Source organism: Aulonocara stuartgranti, assembly GCF_965226115.1.
Source record: "Aulonocara stuartgranti genome assembly, chromosome: 20".
Classification (NCBI taxonomy): Eukaryota; Metazoa; Chordata; class Actinopteri; order Cichliformes; family Cichlidae; genus Aulonocara; species Aulonocara stuartgranti.
The window spans coordinates 18787016-18803663 of NC_138956.1; the positions used below are offsets into that span (position 1 = coordinate 18787016).

Sequence of the window (16648 nt, forward strand, 5' to 3'; positions counted from 1 at the left end):
TTAATCCAGGCCTGAGAGATTGAACTTTAAAGCGCTATAAAATATTCTTATTGAAAACAGTCGCAAAGTATTTTTTCTCCATGATTATAATGAGCTTGGGAGAAAATTGACTTATATGGGACACTGATCCTGAAGCCTAAAAGGATTGCAGCAAGTCAATCCAGTCCAAAGAAGGAAAAACAAACAAGGAGCTGTTTCCTTTAAAATGATGACGTCATCTTGCTGGTGATGGAGCCTCGAATAGGCTGCGCGTGAGACTCCATTATCAGCAACTTTTGGTATGAATGTGTGTGGATGTATGCATATGACTGACGACTAAAAGTCATGGACTGACGACTAAAAGTTTAACTGACTTGATACTGAGACAAAAACGGTGCTGACTTTAGGATTATTGAATGTCCACAGACAATTCACCCAGCCTGTAAAAGAAGGGTGGATGTTTTGTTTTGCTTTGTTTTGTCTGCAAGAACAGAAGAATGACAGAGACTAAAGAGCTGTAGCTTCACAGCAGTGTGAACTGCAGACTGAACCCTTTGGTTGCTAATTTTGAGCTACTGATGTTTGCATTAAGGAAATTGTGTTTTAGTAGCTGTGTTTTAATTAAGGTATTACATTATATTGTTGGGAATATTAAATGCTAAAGTGAAGAAAAGGTTTGATCCCACTCATGACTGAGCATGTTATTATTAACCATAGTGGGTCACTATAGAGAGTCAATTAATTTTAGAAAAAAACAAAAAAACAAACAAAAAACCCTCCACCGAGGTCTATGAATAAGAGGGGAATGATAGACAGCCACACTCAAAATGGAGATATGTAATGATAAACACTGGTCCCCGTCTTTTGGGCGCTCTCTTGAAGTAGTCAACAATTTAAAAGTAAGATAAAATAACAGGGGCATGTGCTGAGGGGTGGTGCTGCACAAGAACAAGAGTAAAATAAAGAAAATATTGTTTTTAGAAGTGCAAATTAAAATGTACCATTACACTCAGAGGATCAATATGAAGCTTGATATTTGTTAATTTTGAATGAAGTACATGACTGGTGACTGTTCTGTCCTGAGCTTTTGTTTTTACAGCACCCGCTTGATCACACCAACAGTTTCTCGCCACCGAAGAGGGGTACTTGCAAAAATAAAGAACGGGGAGGAATATCATCAAAACTGGAAACAGGTAATCCCCAAAGGGGGTGAGAACGCCATAACTTTCTCTATGGTCAAATTCTCAAAATTTGACCCTCAAAAATTCTTCAAACATTTAGACACAAAGTGGAGATTTAGATACATATAATGTCGTAAACCACATAAGCATGAAGTATTTGATTCAATAACATGGTGAAATAACAAGCAGCAAAAGGTTGATCATGTTAATGGTGTTTATTCAAGGGTGCAGAGGAGATTATTATTATTAAAGACAACAAATGAAATAACGAAAAGTAGAAGTGGAAAAATTTGTGTTAACGGTAATAAAATTAAAAAAAAAAAGAAATACTAACTAAAACTGTACTGAATGTTCACAAAACTAACTAAAATTAACTAGATTTATAGCAAAATGTGTTTGGTTGCATTGATGTGTGCGTGCCCTGCTATAGTGAAATTAAGGTAGTACGTTAGTCGAGTCGTCTGTGTTGCTGCTCCGTTCACGCGCAGAATCAGGTCAGGAAAAGTCGGGAGACAGCGCCAGAATAGAATTGAGGATGATTTTAATATGACTGTTTTGTAGACATAACAAGAGTCTTGTAGTGGAGAGGGACGTAATGTCCTCCTGAGACCCAGAGAATAAGAAAAAACAGGGAGAAAATATTTTCGTTTTTTCTTTTTTTTCTTTTTTTTCTTTTAAATGAATCAAGTGTTATTAAAATAACAATCTCATAAGATGAAGATCAGGGACCAACCCAGAAGTCACTGACACTTCACTAGCTGTAAACTATTGGTTTAGGAATAAGTGATGGCACTGAACTGTCTATTTCACAAAAGTCAATTTATTTAGGATATCTGAGGAAGTACTGATTTTATTTGGAGACACAAAGGAACATTTGGCACTTCCCTCATCTCACATCTGTTTCATTGTTGTACCCAATCATTCTACAACTGAAATGCCTTGGACTGCTAACCATTTCAGGCAAGTGGAGTGAACCATATTTTGCTAGACTCTCATCAGATTGGGGCTTCCTTTTATTGATCTTTGGAGAGAAGTCTTCATTACTGGTATTATTCAGGTCTTGTTCACATGTTTGTCCCAGGTTTCTCAGCCAAGAGGAGCTTAAACCCCAGATACTGTGAGTTCTTTTCACACATTGAGATCACTGATAACTCTCAGCAACGACGTGATCTCGTAGAAACAATTAGGTGTTATGGATTCAACTATAATTGCGACACTTATTTTTTTTACTTTACTGGAAAAGATTTCTGCATTTTACCCATATTTTATTTTTAACTCAAAATCAAAATTCCAGATTCTACTACATGTTGGTTTTGCACCAGATAGGACGACAGATTTCAGGTGGCCCTGTGTCTTTCTCTATTACATCTGCCACTGCATCTCGATAATCTTTTCTGTGGCTTTTAGTGGGTCCTGACCCTCTTATATTTTGAAAAATCTATGTTTGAATCTCCCTTAATAATTGTGTTAAGAATTCTCTCCGCCTTTGTCAAAAGTTGGGTATTAGGAAAAAGTGAAATAAATATAAATATAAAGTCCCAATGTGTAGAGCACACATTAATAAATTAGTCATGTTCCCTGTGAAAGTAAATGAGCCTAATTCTTAAAGACCCCTGAAATTATTTACCAGATGTTTATTTTTTGAATAAAATAAAAATCTGAGTTTAACAAAACATTTTAAATGTAAATATCAAGCTTACCTTTCTCTCTTCCATAAAATGTGCTTGTGGGCACGCCAGCCATTTTGAAAAGGTGGGAAAAACAATTGGCAAGGCCACACCCCCACACATGTGACATAATTTTAAAGGTACTGTTGTCCTCTCTAAGAAACATCAGGACTTAGAGGAGTGGCAAGTAGAGTATGAGAGCTACAAGCAAAAAACTAAATGTGTACTACAGTGCGCAAAAATGAATTACTGGGTCATCAGGGGGTCTTGAGGGACATTTATAAAACAAAAATCCCACAAACCTTAAAAGTGCACTTGAAAAGCTCACACAAGAAGGTTAACCTAGCTTACCTAGAAGACCTCATCAGGGGGAGCACGCTCCCCCTCGTTGAAGAGCTCACCCACTTAACTCGCATCCCAAGAAAATAGCTAACCCCAGATAAGGCAGCGTGATGTATCCCGAGATAACAGGACTGGGACATCTAAATAAAGGTGTGAAACAATCGCCTTCAAAAGGTTATCAATTGACTTCAACCAAAATTAGGAACACTCGGTGCGGCAAGAGTTAATAGTTATTAGTCTCAACACCCAAGGATAATTAGAAGAGCATGACTGATATGATGGAACTGAGATTTTGTTACACTTAACTTTTGCAAAACACAAATAGAACTAAATTGAAACTAAGGATTTTCAGAAAATAAAAACTAGACTAAACTAGCAAAGAATTGGTAAAAACTAATTACAACTGGCAAAAAATTGAAAATCTGGAGTCGAAACTAAATAAAAGATAAAACCTAATGAAAATGGCGAAACGTTTAAAACTCTGGTGCAGAGATTGGCAAATCTGACCAGGAACGTTATAAAATGGATTGTCAGAACAGTCAGCGTTAAAGCCACGTTTGACAGTCCATACTAGGATGGCATTGGACATCTTGGGGGTGGAAAGGGGGTTGGTGTGACCAAGGTGTGGTTTGGCTTGTCGTATGTATATTTGAGATCATATGGCTCTGGATGGACCAGTTACCAGGGCATGGAAGGAGGACAGACTCATTAAAGGAGGAGAAGGCATTTCCTGGGATTGGAGATCCTCTGGGTGAGTGGTTGATTAAAAGCATGCATAAAATAGAAGTTATCTGTTGTTATTGATTGGTAATAGATTGATAATTGGCCACATTTACAGCTGTATTGACTTGTTGTGGACGTAGTCGACTTCAGGTTTAAACACTCTCATTAACAGGTTGAAAATAGTGATATTAAAGGAAGAGTATGCAGCGCCACCCTGTCAGACGCCAGTGATGGTGGAGCTCACTGATGAATCAGGTGAGCTGGATTCATGGCTGATTCAAAACTAAGATCCCCCTGCTGTGGTCAGTAAGGGGAGAAAAGGGGGAAATAAAATCAAGAATTAAAGAGGCATTTATAAACGTTTAGGTGTCAAGTGAAACGGGACAAAAGGGGGTGTTATACTGTTATTTTCAATGTCAGCATTATTATTGTATGAGAATCATGCAACAAGCATTGCATCGATGATCATTTATTGAAGCTTTTGACCTTATACTAACATCTGTGTTCCTGTGATTGTTATAACTTCTGATGAATCTTCCATTTACAGGTGTTAGGATAATGATATAATTTTTCATTGCAGGTGTAACCATGATCATTTTTATACATATTGCAACTTGTTGCTCATTGTAGAGTTGTGCTCAAGTTAATAAGGGTTAAAAGCTACAGTCAGCGCGAATGTCTGACTGATCTATTGAGGGGAAAGGCTTCGAGCATAGAAGGCCGCACGCGCTTACAAAACACTGATATCATGTTATTCTTTGTGATCTTTTCTTAAATTATGTCTTTGAGGTTAGTTTAAATAGTGGCAGTTAATTATACGAGATTTATTAAAATATTAAATACCTGAGTCCGAACGTTACACGCGGATCACCTTAAGAGTCTGGGAAACTTTGTAGCTGCCTAACTTTTTTTTGAATGTTCTAGCTCCGTTGATTTGACACATTGGAATGTGTCAAAAAAGGGGGGGAAGGTTGAGCTTTAACATCAAACCAGGATTATTTGAACATTTTATAACTTCATTTGTGTCTTTAATAATTTAGGAATGGTAAAGCTTAAGCTAATAGCGGTCCGAGAAGACAGACCTTTTAGAGAATCAGTGAAAAAGCATAAACTATCACTTTCATGTTTAATCATTACTCATTGAAATGAACTGAATAGCGTTTAGAAGATTTGTTAATTTTTTGTCTTTTGTTAAAAAGAGGGGTTTCAATAATTTTCAGACACACCTTGCAAATGTGCTTATAACGAGTTGGCACTCGGCCTTTTGAAGGTCAGAAGCTTCGTTCGGCGTGACTGTCCGGACTGATAAAGTGTAAGAAATGCCTTGAGTGCGGAGGGCTAAATGCAAACATGCTTACACACACATAAGATATGATTAGAATAAGTCCCTGGGACATTCTGAATGTTTTAGACCAATTCTGAATCACTAGAAGGTCAGTAGATAATAACATTAGATTATTAGGGTTAGGAAGAGAGGTGTTTTGGTTTTCTGTCTCTTACAGAGAAAGGAACAGACACCAGACGAGGTCACAGAGATGCGAGGATCCTCCGTAGCAGAGTCAGACACAGTGACTGCCGAGACATCAACTGGGTCCAAGGGTCATGGCGTTTGGGCTCCAGCTAGTCACCACAAAAGGATGGATCCCATAAACACAGCAATAACCATGAAGGGGTTGGCGGAAATCCGGGAACACCAGACCAACGAAGTTCGAGAGGCTTTTGGGCAAAAAGGGGACACCTTCCTGTTCCTTTTTCTGGAGAATACACAGATCGTTGTTTGAAATCGGAGCAGAATAATCCCCTGATCTGTGTTACGACTGAAGGGTTGTCTAACCCCTAAGGTTGAAGAATTAAGAGCAGAGGATCACCCAACTGGACGACACTGGTAGCTGCAGCAATAAAATAAAGGTTAAGAGCTCTTCGGACAGAGGTTCTAGTCTACGTCTGAATGGTATAAGGGAACACCAAATAAAGCTGTGGGAGAACAGGGGAGTGTCATCTGGACCTGCTATCCTTGTAGTAATAGTTTGTCTTGCACCTGACTTGCGCAAACACAGAGGTCATCTTACATATGGTTTGCCCCTCAGGGGGACAAAGGACCTCAGGAGTGAGAAGAGATGAACCCGGCCACACTGGGCTACAGGGTGTTTGTGAGGTCATTATTCTAATGACCTCATCAGGGGGAATTGTAAAATTATGATATTATTTTATGCCATGTTATACCCCTAATTAAAGATTGTGAATTATTATGTAGTTTTAGTTTGCATTATTCTCCTGAATTAGAAGAAGCTGATAACTATTGCATTAGTTAAACTGATTTGCATTACATTAAATTGCTGACTTGTTGTGAATGAATGATATTGTTTTATGATGCATTATATTGCTGAGTTATAAGAAATACTGTTCGCAGAAGGTTATTGTCTAATTTGTCTGAGTAGAAGAGAACAGAGTGTGCTGGAGTTTTCTGCCCCATTTCAGCAGGAGCAGATAAACAGGGAGCCAAGGTCGTAGCTTAGGCGCTGTGTGAGAGAGAGCATGTGAATGTTTAGGCTTTTTATGATAAGGTGGAGGCACCAGAGGTTATAAAAGTTTGAGCAATGCTCCACCATTTTGAGATTTTGAGGCTGTCTGCATCAGTGTCCATCTCCCACGTGTGTGATCATTAAATCATCGTTTGACTCAACCCGGCCGGACCAGTGTTGTTATTGTGGTTTTTTCTCTTGTCTCCATCCCCAATATTTTGAACCTTAACACCATTCACATTACACCAAGGTCTGTGGTTCTGGCCATTACCATCCACATTTCACCTAGGCCAGTGTTGGTAGATGAGGCCATCCACATTACAACAGGACCTGTGCTACTGGCTGAGGCCATCCACATTATACCACGGCATGTGCTCCCTGTGAGGCTATCGTCACCACACCAGGGCCTGTATTGCTGGCTTAGACCATCCACATTGCACCAGGGCTAGTGCTCCCTCTGAGGCCAACTTCACGACAACATGGCCTGCGCTGCTGTCTGAGGTCATCTACATTTCACCAGAGCCTGTGTAGCTGGCTGATGTGATCAACAATACACAAGGGCCTGTGCTACTGGCTGAGGACATTCACATTAAACCAAGGCCTGTGGTGCTGGCTAATACCATCCACATTTCACCAGGGCCAGTGTTGTTTGCTGAGGCCATCCACATTACACCAGGGACAGTGCTTCCTGTGAGGCCATCTTCACCACACCAGGGACTGTGCTGTTGGCTGAAACCATCCACATTACATCAGGGCCATTGGTCCTTGCCGATGTCATCCACATTTCACCAGGGCCAGTGGTGTTGGCTAAGGCCATCCACATTACACCAAGGTCTGTGGTGCTGGCCATTACCATCCACATTTCACCTGGGACAGTGTTGGTAGATAAGGCCATCCACATTACAACAGGGCCTGTGCTACTGAATGAGGCCATCCACATTATACCATAGCTAGTGCTCCCTCTGAGGCCCACTTCACGACAGCAGGGCCTACGCTGCTGTCTGAGGCCACCTATATTTCACGAGGGCTTGTGTTGCTGGCTGATGCGATCCACAATACACAAGGGCCTGTGCTACTGGCTGATGCCATCCCCATTACACCAGGGCCAGTGGTGTTGGCTGAGGACATTCACATTACGCCAGGGCCTGTGGTGTTGGCCAATACCATCCACATTTCACCAGGGCCAGTGTTGTTGCCTGAGGAAATACACATTACACCAGGGACAGTGCTTCCTGTGAGGCCATCTTCACCACAACAGGGCCTGTGCTACTGGCTGAGGCAGACTACATTTCACCAGAGCGCATGTTGCCGGCTGTGGCCATCTACATTTCACCAGGGCCTGGCTGCTGTCTGAGGCCATCCACATTACACCATGGCCTGTGCTTCCTGTGAGGCCATCTTCACAACACTAGGGCCTGTACTGTTGGATGAGGCCATCCTCATTACACCAGGTACAGTTCTTCCTGTGTGGCAATCATCACCAAACCAGGGGCTGTGGTGCTGGATTAGGCCATCCACATTTCACCAGGGATTGTGTTGCTGGCTGATGCGTTCCACAAAACACAAGGGCCTTTACTACTGGCTGAGGATATTCACATTAGACCAGGGCCTGTGGTGCTGGCCAATATAATCCACATTTCACCAGGGCCACTGTTGTTGGCTGAGGCCATACACATTACACAAGGGACAGTGCTTCCTGTGAGGCCATCTTCACCACACCAGGGCCTCTGCTGCTCGTTGATGCCATCCACATTACACCTGGGCCTGTGGTGCTGACCGATATCATGCACATTTCACCAGGATGTGTGGTGCTGACCAATACCATCCATATTTCACCAGCGACAGAGTTGTTAGTTGAGGCCATCCACATTACACTAGGGCCTGTCGTAGCACAGGAAGCACAGGCCATGGTGTAATGTGAATGTCCTCAGCCAGTAGCGGCTGAGGACATTCACATTACACCAGGGCCTGTGGTGCTGGCCGATACCATCCACATTACACCAGGGCCAATGGTGTTGGCTGAGGACATTAACATTAGACCAGGGACTGTGTTGCTGGCTGAGGCCACCTATATTTCACGAGGGCCTGTGTTGATGGCTGATGCCATCCACAATACACCAGGGCCAGTGATTTCTGTGAGGCCATCTTCACTAGACCAGGGTCTGTGCTGCTTGCTGATGACATCGAAAATACACCAGGGCCAGTGATTCCTGTGAGGCCATCTTCACCAGACCAGGGCCTGTGCTGCTAGCCATCCAAATTACCCAAAGGCCTTTTTTTGCTGGCCGAAAACAACCACATTTCACCAGGGCCTGTGGTGTTGCTGGATGAGGCCATCCACATTATACCAGGGACTGTGCTACTCGTTGATACCATCCACATTTCACCAGGGCTTGTGTTGCTGGCTGATGCGATCCACATTACACAAGGGCCTGGTCTACTGGTGAGGACATTCACATTACAACATGGCCTGTTGTGCTGGCCAATACCATCCACATTTCACCAGGGCCATTGTGGTTGGCTGAGGCCATACAATTTACATCAGGGACAGTGCTTCCTGTGAGGCGATCTTCACCACACCAGGGACTGTACTGTTGGATGATTCCATCCACATTACACCAGGGCCTGTGCTACTCGATGATACCATCCACATTTCAGCAGGGCCACTGTTGTTGGCTGAGGCCATATACTTTACATCAGGGACAGTGCTTCCTGTCAGGCCATCATCAGCACACCAGGGCCTGTGGTGCTGGATGATGCCAACAACAACAACAACAACAATCTTTATTGAAGGGAATCATTGCCATGGTAACAACAAATGGTAGTTAAAAAAAAATGTAGCATTAGCAAAGATGAGGAGATACATTTACTGAATACCAAATAAAGACACCTTCAATGCTAAAGATATCACAGGTGTAATGTAATGTTGCTATGGTTTAGATTTTATTTTCTATCATTCATAGACTATGATGTGTTTGTAGCCACATGGACATCTCACACTGATTTCAGGACCTGCAAAGAAAACAACATGGCCACCATGTTGGATTTTTGGAGTCACAAATCTGGGCTAACGTTAGCAAGCTGCATTCAGAGAAACTATGGATTTTGGGACTTGTGAGCCATACTTTTCGCTGGCAGCTTTATCTACATTTAAATTAAATCAATGTCTCTCCCAGAGCTCCAGTTCGGTGGCGTCTTATATGGCTCGATCACCTTACACTGGTACCAAGATCAAAGCTTTCAAAGTACGGACATCTACATGCGTTTTCGATCTGGATGGGTAAATATGGTTGTCATCAAAGAGGTGAAGAACAAGAAATTGTTGTTTGCTGAAATGAATGATCACGTGTAAATCTTATATTTTGTTGACTTGGAATTTTACAGTGAATCAGTCCTACAGTTTAAATGAGCCTCCATTGACAGACTAGGTTACTGTGGAAATGCAGGGATTGGTGTGATTTGACCTGTAAGGCAGGGTCAGGAGGGGTGTGTTCACATGTTGGTGCCATATTCTACGCCCTTCTGGCCGCTGTAAAGAAACACGAAAAGGCAGCAGCTATCCGGCATTTTGGCTAAACTCAAAGACGTTCATAAGATGGCTGGAGAGCAAAGGACTGCACTACTGTTTTGACTTTCATGTGTGCATGTCCCAGTAGCTCTGATGTCACGTGAAGACTCTTTTAAAGCAAAGAAACAGATGAATAAAATACTAGCATTTTACTCAGCAAAACTGAAGTGGATGGTTTGTGGATGGTTTGTAGCAGTTAGCAGGCCAGACTATTTGTCATAAAAAAAACTACTCCAAAAGGCACCATGAGCACAAACACAGTTGAGAGGTTCAGTTCAGCCACAGTGTATTAGTGGAAGCCAAAGAGTTCATCAAAGAGGACATGCACCCAAACTTTAAGCCTCAGCAAAACTGAAGCAGTTTAGTTCTGAGAAAGAGTTCAGTTATCATAGACAGAAACTATCCATGTTTAAAGTTGGACATTTTAACATGGGACACCCATGATTCCCAGCCTCAAGTGGCCACTATTGGAACTGCATCTTTCAGCACCTCAGTGCTGCTTTTCTTTTCCAGCCCCAGATGATGTAGCTTTGTGTACCTATCTACACCCTAATTACAAACATTGGTAAAAAAAAAAAAGAAAAGGAAAAAAAAAGTTTTTTCTTAAGTTTCTAACTTTGGCTTGATTCATGGCTTCCTCTTCATTGGTCCATACATGATGTAAGTATGTATTCTAGTTGTCAACTAGAAAGTGCATTTTCTGAAGAAACTGCAGTGTGAATGCTTGAATCTGAATGTATGCATTGAAATGAATTAATTGCTGAATTTTAAGTTAAAAAGTTTTAATGAGATAAAAAGAAAAAGAATTTAATCTGAAAACAAAAGTGCTGAAGTGCTAAAAGCTGACGTTTACACAGAAGAAGAAGTTGGAAAAAAGCTGAAAATGTTTTAATTGTAAATTAGAAAAACCTTAGAAATGAGAAAAGAAAATTTAGAGTCAGAAAACCTCTGAATGAATATTAAAAGTTCATATTCTTTGAGTCACTGAATGACTAAAATGTGATCCCTCCACTTGATCCACACAGTTTAAAAATTTTAAATGTCTGAGCTTTGAAAGACAAGGTGTTGGAAAGAGAACAACGATGGCAACGTTTTGAGGGTAAAATCATACCTGTAGAGCAAACACTGAGGACACAGCAGCAGTTGAAAGAGAAGTGTTTAAGATGAATCTTGGCAGAGTGAGAGACAGAGCTAGTTAAGCAGGCAGGTGTGAGCCTGGTTGCTATAGTGACTGCACCCAATGGCTCCATACACATGCACACAGACATGCGCCTCACTTCTGCTGCTTAAAATGAACAGAAAAGTCATGTGAGTGAAGTTGGCCCCCCCACCTTCTTCAAATCCAACAAAAGTGGTATCAAACGTTTGTGCTACGTTTGTGCTGGTTTGTGCTGCAAAAATTTTCATTTGTGTTACTATCATTTTAAAGATTTTAATCAAAATTTCTAGAGGTCATCAGAGGTCAACCAGCCCCCCCACATTACCCAAATCCAACAAAAGTGGTATCAAACGTTTGTGCTACGTTTGTGCTGCTAAAATTGTCGTTTGTGCCGCTTTCATTTTAAAGATATTAATGAAAATGTAAAGGTCAAAAGGTCAACCAGCCCCCCCACATTAATGGAATCGAACAAAATTGATGTCAAATGTTTGTGCTACGTTTGTGCTGGTTTGTGCTGCTAAAATTGTCGTTTGTGCCGCTTTCATTTTAAAGATATTGATAAAAATTTCTAGAGGTCATCAGAGGTCAACCAGCCCCCCCACAGTAATGGAATCAAACAAAACTGGTGTCAAACGTTTGTGCTACGTTTGTGCTGGTTTGTGCTGCTAAAATTGTCCTTTGTGACGCTTTCATTTTAAAGATATTACCAAAAGTTTCTAAAGCTCAACCAGCCACTTTCTTTACCGTAAAGAAATTGAGAGATATTAACCAGCATTGGATATTTTTTTCTTATGATCACACTCTTAAACCTAGTAATCAAACTGCAATAACTTATTTAAAAACTAGGTTAAATATAGCATTTAAAATAATTAATGCATTCGGTTAGAGAAAAAAACTTTATTTGCTGGTAACAAAATACAAAACTACGAGAACAATGTAGTATATATGTTTCCTGTTAGAAAAGGTAAATACATTGAACTGTCTGAGCCTCACAAGTCTAATACAATAACTGAAAAATAACAGCTATTTCCATCATCTAACTCACAAACTAGAAAAGGACTTTCTTTCATGAGATCTTGCCATCATTCCTTTGTGTAGAGCACAGTGTGCGGACATACGCTGGTGTTTTCAGATGCTATGGTTATATCCTTTCTTAGGTCATCATACATCTCCCAGATGTACGGGGTCCTGTTACAGAATGTCAGATAATGCCCGAGTGTTTCTGGTGTTGGGCCCTCCTGAAATGTAATGACTGCTTTCAGTGTGAATTTCTCTCCTTGAAGTAGCAGAGTGGATGGGAATTCAGTAAGCAAAAACCTTTTTGGACTGTGAAAACTGTGCTCCAGAGTTTCTGTAGAGCATTTTCCAAGGTCTGTGTCAATCCATACAAGCTCTCTCAGGGTGAAACTGTGACAAACAGTCCCTGTGCAAAGTTGCTTTCCTGATGAATCTGTTTTAAATGCTGTTGGAGATGCATCAGGACTTTCGATTGGTCTTAGGCATGGCGATGCTGGAAGGTTGAGCCCTTGTTCAACAGCAGACTGAAGGTGAGCTATGCCAGAAGCTGAGAGGACTGACAGATCAATGGAAACAAAAGGTATTTGCCTTGTGTTTGGTGTGTAAAGTTTGCAGTACTGGGAGGAACACTGTCTTGTGACGTGAACACTTGGATTTTCCGTCATTGTTTTTTGAATTACTGTGGACACATGGCACTGTGCATCAACACGATGAACACCAGTCTTCAACTGAACAGGGCAGAATATTGAGCTCAGCACCTCTGCCCTCAATAGGCATGTTGAGTGACACCCTTTGAAGCAAGGGATTTCACAAGCTGGAATACTTTGTTCTCCTCTGAACTATTCAACATGTTTTGAGCAGTACGACTGTCACAGTAAGCGCAGCACAGACTTTGACAGAAGGCATCAAAGGCACAGGTGTTCATGACACAGTATTGTCCTTTGCCAAGTTTTACTGCACTGTAAAGCCCAACAGTCTACCTGACATATAAAGTTTGTGGATATAACAATTGAAATTCCTCAAAGTTGAAACAACTTAAAACTTTTGTTCTGTTAACGATTCAAACAGTTATAATTGTACATGGCTTAGAAGTTAAGAGTAAATACTGCTTTCTTAATTATGATTTTTGAGTAAAAGGACAGAAGAAAAAAAAATTCAGACTGCAATTAATTTCAGGTGGAGACAGTAAACACAGGTGAGTTGAAAGATCTATTGAAGAGTCCTTTCTTCATGGCCATTAAAACATTTTTAGGTTAAAAGACCCGTGTCATGAATCGCTGTGCGGCAGGCAGGAGTTGGACCCAATTCAATTCAATTTTATTTATATAGCGCCAAATCACAACATAAGTCGCCTCAAGGCGCTTCATAGATACAGAGAAAAACCCAACAATCATATGACCCCCTATGAGCAAGCATTTTGGCAACAGTGGGAAGGAAAAACTCCCTTTTAACAGGAAGAAACCTCCGGCAGAACCAGGCTCAGGGAGGGGCGGCCATCTGCTGCGACCGGTTGGGGTGAGAGAAGGAAGACAGGATAAAAGACATGCTGTGGAAGAGAGACAGAGGTTAATAACAGATATAATTCAATGCAGAGAGGTGTGTTAATACATAGTGAGTGAGAAAGGTGACTGGAAAGGAAAAACTCAATGCATCATGGGAATCCTCCGGCAGCCTATGTCTATTGCAGCATAACTAAGGGAGGATTCAGGGTCACCTGGTCCAGCCCTAACTATATGCTTTAGCAAAAAGGAAAGTTTTAAGCCTAATCTTGAAAGTAGAGATAGTGTCTGTCCCCTGAATCCAAACTAGAAGCTGGTTCCACAGAAGAGGGGCCTGAAAACTGAAGGCTCTCCCTCCCATTCTACTTTTAAATACTCTAGGAACAACAAGTAGGCCTGCAGAGCGAGAGCGAAGTGCTCTAATGGGGTGATATGGTACTACAAGGTCATTAAGATAAGATGGGGCCTGATTATTTAAGACCTTGTATGTGAGGAGCAGGATTTTGAATTCAATTCTGGATTTAACAGGAAGCCAATGAAGGGAAGCCAAAACAGGAGAAATATGCTCTCTCTTTCTAGTCCCTGTCAGTACTCTTGCTGCAGCATTTTGGATTAGCTGAAGGCTTTTCAGTGAGTTTTTTGGACATCCTGATAATAATGAATTACAGTAGTCCAGCCTGGAAGTAATAAATGCGTGAACTAGTTTTTCAGTGTCACTCTGAGACAGGATATTTCTAATTTTAGAGATGTTGCGCAAATGGAAGAACGCAGTCTTACATATTTGTTTAATATGTGCATTGAAGGAGATATCCTGGTCAAAAATGACTCCAAGGTTCCTCACAGCGTTACTGGAGGCCAAGGTAATGCCATCCAGAGTAAGAATCTGGTTAGATACCATATTTCTAAGCTTTTCAGGGCCGAGTACAATAACCTCAGTTTTATCTGAATTAAGAAGCAGAAAGTTAGCGGCCATCCAGGTCTTTATGTCTTTAAGACATTCCTGCAGTTTAAGTAATTGGTGTGTGTTATCTGGCTTCATGGACAGAGCTGGGTGTCATCTGCATAGCAGTGAAAATGTATGCTATGTCTTCTAATGATGCTGCCTAAGGGAAGCATGTATAATGTAAACAGAATTGGTCCTAGCACTGAACCCTGTGGAACTCCATAATTAACCTCAGTGTGTGAAGAGGACTCTCCATTTACGTGAACAAACTGGAGTCTATTAGATAGATATGATACAAACCACTGCAGTGCAGTACCTGTAATACCTACAGCATGTTCTAATTGCTCTAATAGGATATTATGGTCGACAGTATCGAATGCTGCACTAAGGTCTAGCAGGACAAGCACAGAGATGAGTTCACTGTCAGAGGCCATAAGAAGATCATTTGTAACCTTCACTAAAGCTGTTTCTGTGCCGTGATGAACTCTGAAACCTGACTGAAACTCTTCAAATAAGCCATTCCTCTGCAGATGATCTGTTAGCTGTTTGACAACTACTCTTTCAAGGATTTTTGATATGAAAGGAAGGTTGGAGATTGGCCTATAATTAGTTTCATCAGTTGTTCAGTTCTTATAAAATGTTGTATAATTGTACCAAATCACTGAGGATACATCCAATGGGTAAATCACAATCAACAATTTTACTGTGATATTTGCTCGTGTTTAGAGAATCTCCATTATCTTTGTTACTGAGTTTCCATTTTTGTAGGGGCAAATTTGTATTAAAAATTAATATTTTCATATGATGTGAAATGACTCAATCATTTCTAATTTTTAGAAGAAACCATTCATTAAGTCCCTTAAGGTGAAGATTTCATATATTGATAATGATAAAATGAACACAAATTAAAGGTTTCACTGATAAACACACAATTTTTCCTTGCTTTAAACCCCATGTTCTATATAGATTACAGCTCTGATCTGGAGAACACTATTTTAAAATACTGTGTAGGGTTTTTGTCAAATGATTAAGAAACAGACTCTCTGTCACAAGAGACAGAAAGGTTGTATCTTAAAAGAAAAGTCTCCAAAATTTGGTAGAGTCTGATGTCATGCAGTTTCATAAACATGTATTCTTCCCAAAGAATGACACCTGAAAACTTTGCGTTAAATGAACTTTTCTTTTCCCTTTTTAGGAGGCGCCTGATATCAACATGAAACGCACTGCAGTACTTCGTGCCCTTCCTGTATGTCTATGTCTGTGTCAATTTTGGGCTCCTGAGAGGCGTTATCATCCACTTCCTGCTCCACAAAGGCTTTGTGTGGATACTGACGCTTCACTGTACCATCCTGTCTGGCAACCTCTGCTTCTTTTCGTATTTGTTTTGCAGAACAGATCCGCATGTTCCCTTCAATAAAACCAAGATGACGTGCAATGAATTTATCTATCCTTATTGGGAGATTTTCATGCTTGAACAGACCATGTTTAATGTTCTTGAACTCTGCTTCAACATTAGCTGAAGTTGCAGTGAGTTTTTCGCTCTGAAATAGGGGAACCATTTCTCCAGTCCAGAGTGGTAGGTATCCTCCCAATCTAATTAGGTGTGGGACGAGCTCAGGTAGATAGTGCATATTGTCTCGATAACCATGATCTTCAGCATGGCACCTGCTCCCCTCACAAATATCTGCCACCCACTGCCTTAAGTCGGTGTTTATTTCTGTGCATGGATCCAATCTAATGTCTTCTTCTTCCTTGTCATCAGAAACAGATATATGGTAAATGGCCTGCATTTGTATAGCGCTTTTCTAGTCCCTAAGGACCCCAAAGCGCTTTACACTACATTCAGTCATTCACCCATTCACACACACATTCACACACTGGCGATGGCAAGCTACATTGTAGCCACAGCTGCCCTGGGGCGCACTGACAGAGGCGAGGCTGCCGGACACTGGCGCCACCGGGCCCTCTGACCACCACCAGTAGGCAAACACGGGGTTAGTATCTTGCCGAAGGATATTTGGCATGCAGCGAGGAGGCAGCCTGGGATC

The 16648-nt window shown here is 41.2% G+C and overlaps 1 protein-coding gene and 1 long non-coding RNA gene across 11 annotated transcripts in view; one reads left to right on the plus strand and one right to left on the minus strand.

Annotated features, from left to right (window-relative positions):
* Window positions 1-16648, minus strand: part of LOC309696408 (uncharacterized protein) — a 596714-nt gene that overhangs the window by 343295 nt on the left and 236771 nt on the right. The window lies entirely within an intron of this gene.
* On the plus strand, window positions 2591-6575 carry LOC309696818. The gene is made up of 2 exons (XR_014273667.1): window positions 2591-4914; window positions 4982-6575. It is a non-coding gene; the product is annotated as an uncharacterized lncRNA (long non-coding RNA).